The 13,726-nt window shown below is 37.3% G+C and overlaps 1 protein-coding gene across 5 annotated transcripts in view; it reads left to right on the top strand.

Moving 5' to 3' along the window:
• Positions 1-2,498: 2,498 nt before the first annotated feature.
• SP1173 overlaps positions 2,499-13,726 on the top strand; it is a 31,787-nt gene continuing 20,559 nt past the window's right edge. For 2 of the 5 annotated variants that reach the window (XM_069499073.1, XM_034969783.2), the window contains exon 1: positions 2,499-2,723. The gene's annotated coding sequence lies outside the window, so the exon portion shown is untranslated. Of the gene's footprint in view, positions 2,724-7,179; positions 7,590-13,726 lie in introns of those variants that run through there. The other 3 variants (XM_069499074.1, XM_069499071.1, XM_069499072.1) reach the window with 2 other exon arrangements.

Here is a 13,726-nt window from a genome sequence, read left to right as displayed (position 1 = left end):
TTGTCTGTGATTTGGAATATAATAATACTAATAACCACAGAACATTATTTCTAATAACCTGCTTGTCACCGACCGGCCTTCAAACTTTGAGAATTCGTGGCATCATTGTATTTCTCATTAGTTATTTACTTGTTTTCACATAAAAAACGTTTAATATAAATGTTGTTGATCGGTAAATACAAATATTGAGTACTAAACAATGGTAATTGTCGTGTTATTCATCGTTACGTCGGGCTATCGCTATCTCAGTCGCGGTTACACAGTACTTTAGTCTAGCTTTTTTATTCAGTCTACGCTTTTGGCACTTGAATGACATTGACAAGTAATGTAAGCCTGCCAGCAAATAAAATCTCCTCAATTTTACGGAATGTATTGAAAATGTCAATGTCCAAAAACGAGTTAGTTTAGTCTAATTTAAAGTTAAACTGAATGAGAAATTAGAAAAGCCGTCCTTGTTTCCTAATCGAGAAAAAAACCATTTAAATAGGCCATGGACTTGCAACTTACCATGGGTATATAAAATAACAGTTGTTTTTTTTGGAGTTTCAAATTAAATGTAATTAAAGTCAAAGTCAAAGTCAAATGATTTATTCAAAATAGGTAATAAATTACGCTTATTGATGGTCTGGTATGGTGTTAGATTTGTAAGATATAGTGGTGATAATTATAACGCAAACTTAAAACTAAAGCTACTTACTACTTAAAATTAAAACCATTAGTTTTCAGATCCAAGCACTCCGAGCACTATTAACATTAAAATTATACCCAAAATCACCCAGCGTGCCTAAAGAAGTAACATGTACTTCTGAAGTAAGTACTTAACCTACTGTTTGCATATTATTATATCAACAATAATTATTCCTCCGATTAAAAATACCAAAATAAGTTTGATGTGCAAAAATCGTCCATTATACTCGTGCTACGTCCTCGAATCAGTAACGTCTAGATATTATTGAACACAATGTAGTACGCATAAGGAGTCACCACTTCAGCACTGTAGTTTAGAGTTTTTTTTTTTATTATTTTTTTATCACCCCCCGATCGGACAACCTCACTCGCCTCACGGCCGTCGCACCGCCGCTTTTCATTCGCATTTTAGTGCTCAACCACTTCACTTGTTCAGTATCTCGCACGCAGTAGGCTTATAATTTAATAATTTAATAAATAGTAACTATGCCGAAACGTGTAAACGAAAGTAGTTTGGAATTTATAGTGAATAAATTAAGAAAACTAGAAAAGAGTAACATAATGCAGGATACCTTCAAAGTCTTCTTCCTGATTCCCGATCAGCAATTATATTATCTAACGACTTAGTTAATATATAAAGCTACTATAATAATCATCTGAGACTCACACTACTGCCATATGTCTTTAGTGACGTTGTTCATGCAAGGGTATTTAACGCCGCCTATGCGATTAATCTAGCTCACTGCAGTTGTGTTGTCAATTATTATTCTAAGTAATATCTGAAAGTCGTAAAAACACTTTGCAAATAGCTTTAGGGCAAAGTACGCAGCTAAAAGATCGAGATGAATGATTTGTAGTTGCCCCTCACTATAAGACCAGCGACCACTTAGCGGTTTGACCATCCCGTTTTTGAGGCGTCAGACCAGACATAGCTTCTCTAATACATAGCTGTCGCTTCTGATTCTATGAACTGAATGGTCAATGACATTCAGCCACCAATTTAAATTAGTAAGGGTTGTGACATTGTCATAAATGCTTCATAATTGTCGCAGGTTATATGGGTTTCGTACTGTAACCATCCGTATTCTATGGCATGGCATGCAGAGACAAATAAACCTAATAATTTGGCAAATTTCCGTATTTTGGAGCGTTTTAAGCGTAGCATAGGTTATGATAATTGCCATTTATGATAAGTATAACCTAAATAATTGCAAGACTTTGAAGGTATCCTGCATTCTGTTACTCTTTTCTAGTTTTCTTAATTTATTCGCTATAAATTCCAAACTACTTTCGTTTACACGTTTCGGCATAGTTACTATTTATTAAATGATTAAATTATAAGCCTACTGCGTGCGAGATACTGAACAAGTGAAGTGGTTGAGCAATAAAATGCGAATGAAAAGCGGCGGTGCGACGGCCGTGAGGCGAGTGAGGTTGTCCGATCGGGGGGTGATAAAAAAAAAAAACTAAACTACAGTGCTGAAGTGGTGACTCCTTATGCGTACTACATTGTGTTCAATAATATCTAGACGTTACTGATTCTTCGGACGTAGCACTTCGTATAATTATGATAGAACTTCACGTACAGGTAAGTTCGTTTAATCATTAATTTTAATTGATTTACTGTGGGGAAAATAAGAGTCAATAAAATTTATAACATACAAAAATTGGGATAATATATCTTCCAATAATTAACTCAAAATCTAGGGTAAATTGAGACCAAATATATGTACACACTACAGCCGCCACTGGCGCGCAGTCAAAAACGCAAGAACCCAAGACTAGTACTTACTACTAATAAGTAGTTGCCAGTTGCCACTTGGCCAGTAGTAGTAATAGACATTAGACAGTGTTCCACAGCGGTGTTCCACAGTGTTATGTGAGTCTACGACCAGCGTGTCCGTGTTCCATGTTATAAAGCGTGGTAATTTTGATTTAAAACACTCTTGAGCGTGTTAATCGAGGAAAAATGTGCAAGTGGTGTTTCATCTTTTAATTAAAGTGAAAGTGCAAATGGAATAACTGTTATTTTTTGGGTAAGATGAGTTTTTTTGTATAGGATTTCTTACTGACTGTTAGTTTAGTTAATACCTCATCATCATCATTATGAATGATCAACCTATTGCCGGCGCACTACTGAGCACAGGTCTCATAATGAGAATGGTTTGACCACAGTCCACCATGCTGGTCAAGTACGGATTGACAGATTCCACACACGCTTGAGATATAATGGAGAACGCACGATATATTCCTTCACCATTAAATCCTTAATCCTACCTAATTTATTTAAGTAGGTATCAAATAAAATTCAAAATAATGCGGACTGGGGACAAGATGTCTCATATCCAAAAGATAAATAGGTAAGTCCTGAATTTGGACTTAGGTAGTCTACTAAAGTAGGTAATTTTGTAATCTAGTTTATTTATTTATTTAGGTGCCTATAGTTCGCGACAGGTCGAGATGGCAATCGGGGCATGATGAGTAATGAGGCGGTAGGATGCACCGCACACCCGCACGTCACTCGCGCTATCCCGCACGGGGTTAGCGTGAGGGCTGTGCGGGTGTTATTGCGTGTTTGCATTTAGTTAAAGACGTGGATAGTGACACAGGCTACTTTTTATCCTGGAAAATCAAAAAGTTCCCACGGGATCTTTAAAAACCTAAATCCACGCGGACGAAGTCCCGCGCATCAGCTGGTTAAGACTAGCACAGTAGGAGCACACGAGTAGATGTAGGAGCACGGACTCTGCAAGTCAGTGACTAGGAAAGAGTGCAGACTGGGCAGGCTCTAGGATTAAGGGCGGCGACAAACTATAATTTTGGTACTTAATAGAAATTTTTAAATAGCGTAACTTTACGATCCTTTGTAGGAAGGTATTTTCCCTTTCGATAAAAACTTTTGATTTGATCAATTCACGAAAGATAATCAATTAATTATCTTCCGTGAACCCATTGTTGTGGAAATTTCGACATTATAAAGCTCTGATCTACTTATCTACTTTCCCTTTGAAAAGTTTTCGAACATAGGTAGTTATTTATTATTTTATGTTGGTAGGTAAGGTAGGTATACGGTTATGAGAAAGTATTTGTCGTCACTAGTGCTTCGTCCCAAACCTTGCGGACGTTCGCCTGTAAAATTGCTGGGAGCAATAACGCAATAAGTTTGCTTCATTATTATTTATTGTGAAATTTTGACACCCATTAAAAATGAATTAATTTTGCTTTTTTTATAATATTTATCTAATTTTAGTATTTGTTGTTCAAGTGCAGGATATAACTGCAATTATACACAAATTTCAGTTACTAATAATATGTAGCCGTTATTGACATTATATAGCGTCGAATTCAATCGCCACTTTAAATCCCCTCATTTCGTATGGGAGCCCCCCTGAAATAAAGCTTTTTTAATGCAATATTAGGCTGAAGGCCATCATATGTTTAAAGAAGTTATTACATTCAGTAATTCAGAAGCTACAAGGCTGTGACAGACGGACGGATGGACGGACAAGTGCAATTTCACTCAAGTAGACTCGGAGAAGTCAGGACCTCGCTTTGCTCTGTCAAAAAGAGAACACGATGAGTTACATCGATTTTAACTCTACAAGGCGCTTTATAGCTGTGTGGTTTACAAAATATCGTAATTCGAAAAGTTAGGGTTGTAGATAGTTAATAGGGGTGATTGATAGACCTATAGGTATAGGCAATGGTTGACTAGGCGTGCCTTGTGACCCAAATACAGCATTTCTGCTGACAGTTATTAATAAAACTTCATCACTTTCCAAGAAACGCCACGCCTGAACTTTTAGTGGTAAGCTCCACAATTTCGAAGCTTCAGGATATTCGGCCGAGGTATTAGCATTTTAAAATGAAATATTCTTAGGAATGACGCCTAAAACTGACTTTGACTATACGTATATTTAACTATTATAGAATCTTGCGTCTAAATTGCGTTAGAAAATGATTTGGTTTTTCATTCAAATATACCTATAAATATATATATGTGTTATATATAAACATGTATATATTTATTATTTAGCACGATATTTACGTAGAGTTTGGGCAAACCAAGATTCCAATAGGAAATTGGAATCTTGGTTTTTCGGCACACAAGTATATTAAATAATATATATGAACAAATTGTTTATATATATTATAATCATGGACTACAGAAACTAAATTATAATAATATCTTGACTAAGTTAAGTAGGTATTAACCTTAGCAATTTTTGTAGTTAGGTCAGTTATTAGACCAGTCAACACTGTGCATACTTTATTCATAAGAAATCTAGTAGGTGGAGGTAAGAAGGACGCGTGACATAAATTTTCCTGATTAAAAACATTTAAGTGGGTTTGCAGGTAGATACGACCTTGTATTTTCAGTCAAATAAACTCTAATTCCAATGGTTCGTTAAATACCTATATACCTAATAGAAGTTCCTATTTCCCAGATGTTCCACCTTCCTATCTAAATACGGAAATTGAAAAATAACTGAATAATAACTTATCTAGGTACCTATTTTACTACTTTTTTGCTTTTTTTTTTTTCTTGTTTATTCACGTTTTAGAAGTGAAATTCATGTCACGTATGTTAGCATTTTGGCGATGATGTCATCGATGACGTCATATCAGTGCCAAGCCTGAGGCAGCAAACCGGTTCCAATGCCGCCGACCTCCAATTTATGCTAATATTATTCCTCTCTACTCCTCAACATGTAGGTTGTTTACCGCCGTTTACTCCTGATGTCTATTACACAGACAGCTAGCTGGTCACTAATAGCCAATTCTCTGCAATTTGATAAGTATTAGGTAGGTACCTACTTATAGTGTTTAGAAACTAGTTACGACATTAGAAAACAGAAATGAATTATTAAACTGATGCTCAAAAAGCATTTTGCAGCTTCACGATTTCTTGTGCAATCTATTAGCCAGATCCTGGATGATAATTTTGGGTGACTAGGTAGGTACCATTTGAACCAGAGAATAAAGTAATACTCACATTAATTGTCTGTCAATAAAAATAAAATAGAATCGGTAAAAAGTACACGTGCGCAACTAAACAAGAGGTAGATCAATGAGATTATGGTACACGTTATTTAATTATAGACTGCCAATACATAGACTTATACCTACCCTTGTATATCAAATCCAATCCAAGAGCCTTTATGCGTCCACTGCTGGACATAGGCCTTTTCAAGAACGAGCAATCAAACACGGTCCTCCGCCTTCCTCATCCACTCGCCTCCCGTCACCTTTTTCAGGTGATTGGGTCCAGTCCAATAAAAATTAAGAGTACGAAAGTACTTACTCTCAAACGCTAGGTAAGTTGGTATTCCACTGTTATAATATAGGGTGTAACTTGCAATTAGCTTCTGGCGAATTTTTAATACTCATCTTGCCGAAAGCATTGAAATAACCAGAGCTTTTCCAGGAAAATAAAATCAGAAAACAAATTAAATGGTAAACGGCATCAGCGCAAAATGCTACAAGTGTGGTCTGGAAAGGAAAAGAAAGGATATTTAAATAGTCACATACGGTAAATAAATAAATCAACTCTGATCTGCGTGAGCTATTCCTGTTTTAATAAGTCATTCATTGAGCGTGTTTTATCGCACTCATTGTTCTCAGCAAATATGGATGGCCGTGGTCTCGTGCACGCCTGCGGCATCATTAATTTTGCTGATATCACCATTCATTATGCAGAGCTCTGATTGTGCAGAAGTGTCGTAGTATCTTTTAATGAATACATACTTTTGCTGTACATATTTTCAAAAGTTTTTCTTATAAGTAGGTATTTACTAAAGTCCTTTTGATATAGGTAGACCATAATAATTATTTTCATTGTTGACGAGTATGGCGGTTATGGTATTTTTAATTAAATATTATGTAATTAATATAATATACAATATATAACTACCTATTTGGAGTTTAATTTCTGAATTTTGCAATTTATTTAAAGTAGGGTACCTATTTGTTTAACAACATATTGTGTTATATTAAGTATATCGCTCTACGATCTCTACATATTATGAATATAGTGAAGGTACCTACTTGATCTTTCTTAGATTCCATTTTTAATGTTCCTACCCACAGTAGGTATGTTTGGGACAAAAAGAAAAAAAGACTAACTACTGGGGCCTCGTGCATATTAAAGAAAAAGGCCTGATCTTTGTTTTCTTTATAAATCTAATCTAGGTGTTAGGACAATAGAATAGTTTTTGTTTTTGATAACTACTAAAACAAAGCAAATAAACTATTAAGTTATCAGTGGAAAGGCTTTATTATTTTCTACAAAGTACAAACTAATAATTTGCATTTGTACAAAGAAATTGTTAGTGTAGCGTAGGAAACGCTATGATTAAATTTAAATTAAAACTACGGTGAAGCTTTGGAATCTTGAGAGCAGGCGAGAGTTGCGACTACGAATCGACGAAGAGGTAAAAAATTAAAGAAAACAAGAGCGCAATTTATTGCGGACTGCGGCCCCAGTTGTAGCAGGCGTGACGACGCGGTGTGCCGTTCGCGACGCAAACTTAGCGAGCTAAGACGTTTCTACTCACCATTTCATATCACAAGTCATGACCACAGAAATAATTGGGTGTAAATAATATATTCCTGTGTTTGGTTGACTTTCTCCTTGCACGTAATTATTTACATCTACCTACTTACTACGTATGTATTTTTGCATTTGCAATACGAGGCCGGTCGAATATGACGATTTAGTGCAGCAGTGTGAAGAAGGATTTTTTTTGTTTATTAATAATTCACAGAATCTAAATTTCATGAGAAACAAAGTTTTGTAATCAAATTAATACTTAGTGACTAGTGAGTGCTAAACTTGTTTTCTTTGAAGATGCAAGATGAGCTGATGTAAATAACTTTGCGTAAGTTCACATGTTTATATGTAAGTAAACAAGTACTTATTTAACCCAAGATATTATATTTGTGTCCAAAGCAAATTTTTGGAAGAATGTGTTTATTTTCAAGGCTTCTTACTGAATCTGAACTGAATATTGAGGTTTTCTCGATTGTGTTGATTCATTTTCACAGTCTGGAAATTGATTTACTTGCTTAAGTAAAATAAGAAAGATATGTTTAAGTAAATCCAACTTTGTAAAAGATTAAAAGACTTTTTAAGCGATGTATTAGGTACTTACTAATCGCTGATGGCCGCGACTTCGTACTCATGGATTTAGGTTTTAAAAATCACGTGGGAATTCTTTAATATTGTGGGATAAAAAGTAACCTATGTCATTGCCTACGTCACTCTCCAGGTCTTAAAACTATACCCCTGCAAAAAAGTCACCTCGATCCATTGCTCCGTTGCGGCGTGTTTGAAGGACAAACCAACAAACAAACACACTATCGCATTTATAATAGGGCCTAGGGGTAGGTTGATTACTTAATATAATATGAAACCAGAATATGTAACAAACGCCATATGGATGACTGAAATATTTATTTGATATCTATATATAAGTAAGTATATCTACTTACCTACAATGAAAATAGTAGTAGGAGTATTTAGTCAGAAAGGTAACTGGTTATTCTAAGGAGAGCGGTAGGTATAAACACCCTTGTAACACACGATGTATCTACGTAGGTAGGTACCTAGTTAGTAACTATCCCAAAACTTCTGACCTTAGATGAATAATTCATCTAAGCTTCTACCCTTTAACAGGTAGCTAATTTCTATGAGCTGGTAGTTAATACTTATCTATGATAAGTCATAACCTATCCTAAAATTTCTGACCTTCACTAGGCTGTAGCTAATCTCGGTGAACTAGTGTGACATTAGTAGGTACTACTACCTACTTACTATTTAGCATTCTGTGGTTTTGGAACTGTTCATAAACTCGTGTTCGATGTGGCTTTGTGATTGCTATCTGCGGTATCCTGGGACATTTTTCTTCTTTTCAAATAAGCAAAATAATATGGTAGAAATAATAATTATAGTCTGTCGGCACCCTTATAGACCATGCACGCATGAAAAGGCGCACCGAAAAACACACAAACTTTTTGATCTTTAAAAAGTTTATGTATTTTTCTGTGCGCTCAGCTTTTTTAGTATTCTTCAGAGACGTGATTCAGCGCAGTGACTGTAATGCATGCCCGCAGCTTTATAAGGTCCTCTCCTTTGTATCATGCATGAATACAGTCTATGTTAGGTACAGTAGGTATACAGAAACAACCCGCGTCGGGCTCATAATCGCTAAGATGCGACACCATTCATATTATAGTGGAGTCAATGAAGCCGTTAAATAGCCAATCTTCGAAGTCCTCAGAATCAGCTCCGATTTTGATATTTTTTAAATTTTTTGTTTTTATACCTACCTACTTTTTAAAAAAATTAGTTACCTACAAAAATCATCCTCTTTTGGGAAAGCGAAGAACCTCAAGCGAAATTTAAAATAAGCAACTGCTGAAATGCTTATTATTTATTTTAAATGCTTTAATTAGTTCCAGTCAATGTACGAGTAGGTACAAACACGTCTATTCTATTGTTTTTAGGGTTCCGTAGCCGAATGGCAAAAAACGGAAACGAAAACGTCTGTCTGTCTGTCTGTCTGTCTGTCTGTCTGTCTGTCTGTCTGTCTGTCTGTCTGTCTGTCTGTCTGTCTGTCTGTCTGTCTGTCTGTCTGTCTGTCTGTCTGTCTGTCTGTCTGTCTGTCTGTCTGTCTGTCTGTCTGTCTGTCTGTCTGTCTGTCTGTCTGTCTGTCTGTCTGTCTGTCTGTCTGTCTGTCTGTCTGTCTGTCTGTCTGTCTGTCTGTCTGTCTGTCTGTCTGTCTGTCTGTCTGTCTGTCTGTCTGTCTGTCTGTCTGTCTGTCTGTCTGTCTGTCTGTCTGTCTGTCTGTCTGTCTGTCTGTCTGTCTGTCTGTCTGTCTGTCTGTCTGTCTGTCTGTCTGTCTGTCTGTCTGTCTGTCTGTCTGTCTGTCTGTCTGTCTGTCTGTCTGTCTGTCTGTCTGTCTGTCTGTCTGTCTGTCTGTCTGTCTGTCTGTCTGTCTGTCTGTCTGTCTGTCTGTCTGTCTGTCTGTCTGTCTGTCTGTCTGTCTGTCTGTCTGTCTGTCTGTCTGTCTGTCTGTCTGTCTGTCTGTCTGTCTGTCTGTCTGTCTGTCTGTCTGTCTGTCTGTCTGTCTGTCTGTCTGTCTGTCTGTCTGTCTGTCTGTCTGTCTGTCTGTCTGTCTGTCTGTCTGTCTGTCTGTCTGTCTGTCTGTCTGTCTGTCTGTCTGTCTGTCTGTCTGTCTGTCTGTCTGTCTGTCTGTCTGTCTGTCTGTCTGTCTGTCTGTACCCTACACGTATGGGTTTGATGAAAAAAAAATATTTGAGTTTCAGTATAGCTCTTATAGTTTCGGAAAAAGTGGCTGTGACATACGGACCGTCCGTCCGTCCGTCCGTCCGTCCGTCCGTCCGTCCGTCCGTCCGTATGTCACAGCCACTTTTTCCGAAACTATAAGAGCTATACTGAAACTCAAATATTTTTTTTTCATCAAACCCATACGTGTAGGGTATCTATGGATAGGTCTTCAAAAATAATATTGAGGTTTCTAATATCATTTTTTTCTAAACTGAATACCTACCTTGTTTGTGCGAGAGACACTTCCAAAGTGGTAAAATGTGTCTCCCCCCCCCCCCCCCTGTAACTCCTAAAATAAGAGAATGATAAAACTAAAAAATATATATGATGTAGGTACATTACCATACAAACTTCCACCGAAAATTGCTTTAAACGAGATCTAGTAAGTAGTTTTTGATCTATCGCGCAAAATGTCGATAAAATACGATTGTAGTACGGAACCTTCAGTGCGCAAGTGTGATTTGCACTTGGCCGGTTTTTTTTATTACACCGTATGCGATAGTAGCACAGACTGCACAGAGGTTATCTGTGTAACTGCAGAAACTGGACATTTAGTTATCGCTCTCTTAAAGTTATAGATATCCTAGTGTGACAACAAAAGACCTCATTTTAATATAAGTAAGTAGGTATATGTAATATATTATGTACCTACTGAACAATATTCTCTAGTTCACCCCGTGGTTTGAAAAAAATAATTAAGTAGGTCCCTACTTACTTACTTATTAGATTATTGATTTCGTATTTATGTGGATTATAAAACTATTCTGAACTAAATAATGTACAGGATATCGTATTTCTTCGCGGGTCATTCAAAAAAAAGTCATTGACCGCATGAAATTTCAGTCATCTTACCTATTATAGTTACTTACTTACCTAAACTAGAATCTTGTAGGGTTTCTACTATCTATAGGTAGGTACATTATGTTCACAAATATTTTTTTTATTAGTTAATAAGTTACGTAAACTTAATTGATTATGCATAGGTGACTAATAAAGAAGTATACCTTATATTGATTCATAAGTCATTTAGGAGGAAGTTTACGATGGAATACGAGTAAAATGCAAGCGCTGAGTGCTAAAGAAGCAGACTATCCGTATTTTGATGACTCTATTTCTAAGGTTTTATGAAAAAAAAATAGTAAGTAGGTACGTACCTGAGTAGGTACTTTAAAGAATACCATTCATCAACTCGTTTACCGGAAGTCAGAGATCGGTTTAGTTAGCTTCAATAGGGATCCTTCAATTAAATTTTGTTCAAGTTAGTGTGAAAAATCCAGTGTTACAACAGCGATATATTTATATTTATGCTGCAAATAAATTTTTATAGGTTTTTGTCATCCGGTTATTTTGGCTGATGTAACGGCATGCTTGGACGATCTAACCTACGGCATGTAATAAAACGGTTTATTGGCTATATAAATTATTATGAAAGTTCAAGAATTGTTATTTATTTTTAAGATTTTTAAACGACATGAATTTGAAAAAGGCGAAACTAAAATTTGGAACCGAACAATGAAACAAAACCATTTGGGTTCATTCTCAGAAGATAGTTCAGGAAAGTGTAGCAATAGCGAAGAAAAAGAATTTCGTTATAGTCGTCCTCATCGTCGCGTCCGTCGCCGGCGCTGGCCGTCGGTACCTACTTAAAATACATCGATGTACTTAGGTCTTAGGTATACTACTAGTCTCATACAGTAACCGCAAGAAATATTGTACCTAGGTATCGACCTTTAGAATGAGATTTCGTTGTGTTGTCTCTGTCACTCATACCTATCTGACGTTTTGTCTGTCTCAACGATAGAGACAACGCTCTACGAAAATGTCTTTCTAAAGGCCGATGTAGGTACATTATTTCCTGCCAGCTACTGTACTTCAACTGGACAGGAGCTAAACAACGGTCATATCACTTGAGTAGATATCATAGGTATGATGCGATAAAAGAATCGCCTGTACGAGAAGAATATTATACAGTGTGAATTGCTCTTACGAACCGTCGTCGTTGGTCACGCATGGCGACGGACCTTCGCCGATTATAGCGGTGACGGCATCGCACACTCCCGACACGACCGACATTACTCCAGTTGTTAGCCACAAATTGTGTTTTTTATACCTATTTCGTAATGCATGACCCCCGAGCCTGAGCTACAGATATGGTCTATCTACACATTCTGTGAAAATTTCGCCTCTACCTATATACTATCTAGTACGCGACAGGTCGAGACGGCAATATGGGAGAGAACGCCCCGCACATCCGCACAGCCCTCGCGCTAACACGATGCGGGCGAGCGCGGATGACGTGCGTGTGTGCGGGGCGTCCTCCGGCCTCATCTCATACCCCGAATGCCATCTCAACCTGTCGCTGACTGTACTTAAATACGACTGCACATTAGGTCACGGCAAACACTACAACGCAGGTTATACCGGTTCCATACTTGGTCCTACTAGAGTTTGACTAGCATATTATTATACCTTGTAGGTAGATCGATAGGCAAAGGCTCGTTCAATATTTATCACGATCCGTGCAATGATAATATCTGGAATTTGGAAATAGAAATCCTGTGATCCATCCATTCATTGCGATCGTCAAAACGCTCTACACAACAAGTCAAATGATTTATTCAAAATAGGTAATAAATTACTCTTTTTGATAGTCAGATGTTGGACTTAAAACTAAAGCTACGAGCTCATGATTATCATCTCAACCTAACGCGGACTTATACATACACCTAGTAGGTACCTAGGCCAAAAACCGTTAAAAGAACTTAGATCCGCCTACCTATACAATTGTGTAGGGACCAAAAGTTAATTTAGGTTTAATACCTACTTCAGTGGTATGTAGGTACTATGTAAGATTCTTTATACGTTTAAGTAAGTAATAAAAACTTAATTGAAGAGGTTTTAATCTTCTTCTGCAAACTCCATTTATCAAATAATGCATCAAAATACTTTCCTTTGTTACCATGTCACTCGTAACGTAACGACCCGTTACGGTTGTTGATTGCGACCGTTGGCCGTTGCATCCGTCGTCCGCCTCTAGATTATACCTATAGTCCGCGACAGGTCAAGATAGCAATCGGGGTATGAGGCGGGGGAAAGCCCCGCACACCCGTACGTCACCCGCGCTCGCCCGCACCGGGCTAGCGCGGGGGATTTGCGGGTGTGCGGGGCGTTCTCTCCCTGATTGTCATCTCGACCTGTCGCTTACTATACGTATCGTGGTATATTAGTATTCAGTACCCTTATTATAAATGTGAAAGTGTGTTTGTTGGTTTGTCCTTCAATCACGTCGCAACGGTGCAACGGATTGACGTGATTTTTTGCATGGGTATAATACATAAAGACCTGGAGAGTGGCATTGGCTACTTATATCCCGAAAAATCAAAGAGTTCCCGCTGGATATTTAAAAACCTAAATCCACGCGGACGAAGTCGCGGGCATCAGCTAGTATAATATCTAATGACAAAAACGGAAACGGTGTAACTACTTATGTGCTTACGGCAAGTGGCAACCAAATAACGTACCTATTAGATATAAAATGCGGTGCCGCTTCTATTTTTTATTTTGCTTTAATTATGTATGTACCTAGCTACCTATATTTACCGTATTCGCGTATTCTAACTCCTGCCTCCATGATTAACAAATAACAACCCTCTGACATGCAATTGAGCAGTAACCAAGATGTTTAAA

Source organism: Maniola hyperantus, chromosome 6 (assembly GCF_902806685.2).
Source record: "Maniola hyperantus chromosome 6, iAphHyp1.2, whole genome shotgun sequence".
NCBI classification, from domain to species: Eukaryota; Metazoa; Arthropoda; class Insecta; order Lepidoptera; family Nymphalidae; genus Maniola; species Maniola hyperantus.
The sequence above is the reverse complement of the archived record's forward strand: the minus strand, read 5'-3'. Positions and strand labels throughout refer to the sequence as shown.